The following is a 953-nucleotide window of genomic DNA, read 5'->3' on the forward strand; positions in this document are numbered from 1 at the left end:
GTCCACTCTGAGCTGTGGGCTGGGTTCTTGGATCTCCACACAGAATTTTCTATGAAACATCATCTTCCTGCTCACAAATCCCACTGACACCTTTGGGAATGCTCTAAGCAGAATGAGTCAGAATCCGCCACTCAGACAGCTCTGTGAGAGCAAAGAAGGGGACTCCGTGACCTGGCACTAATTGCTCTTTTGTCCCTCTGATTCAGGAACTCACAGTGACAAGAGATAATGGCACTGAGCAATGAAATGTAACCTCAGTCAAACGTGGGCAAGAGGCAGTTCTTGCTTTGGATACCAGAGTTAGGTGGCTTATCTTGTTGCATAACATACATTTTGCTCTCATGGCATTGAAAAGGGGTTTTAAATATGTATCCTGGGGTTTTCTCCCAAGCATTGTGCCATAGGTTTGATGGTGAATATTATCTAGTGAGGAGCTCACATATAAAGTCGATTTTTAGGGAACAATTTTCTTTCCCAGAAACTGGGGCAAACTCATTTTAGCAGACAGCCTAGTTTCCTAGTTCCAACATCCCAAATGGGAAGCACGTTGGCCACAAATCAGCTGGAGGAAGTTTTATAGGAAGATAAAGTCTGCATTATAGACTGCTATGGTATTAATGTGTCCCCCCAATTCATACGTTGAAACTTAACAACAAGATAGTTGATGGTTAAGAGCTGGGGCCTTTGAGATGTGATTAAGTGATAAGGCAGAGCCCTTGAGGATGGAACTTGGGCCCTTATAATAGGGCTTGGGGCATCAGGCCTTTACAGACAGTGAACCTGCCAGCACCTTGATCTTGGACTTCTCAACCTCCAGCACCCTGAGAAATACATTTCTATCATTTATAAATTACCCAGGCTGTGGCATTTTGTTGTAGCAGCAAAAATGGACAAAGACACATCTCTGCCACCGATGGATCCAGGGGGCAGGACATTTCTGTGACATTTCTCAC

This window comes from Otolemur garnettii, unplaced genomic scaffold (assembly GCF_000181295.1).
Source record: "Otolemur garnettii isolate 467f Iridium unplaced genomic scaffold, OtoGar3 scaffold00064, whole genome shotgun sequence".
In the NCBI taxonomy this organism is placed as follows: Eukaryota; Metazoa; Chordata; class Mammalia; order Primates; family Galagidae; genus Otolemur; species Otolemur garnettii.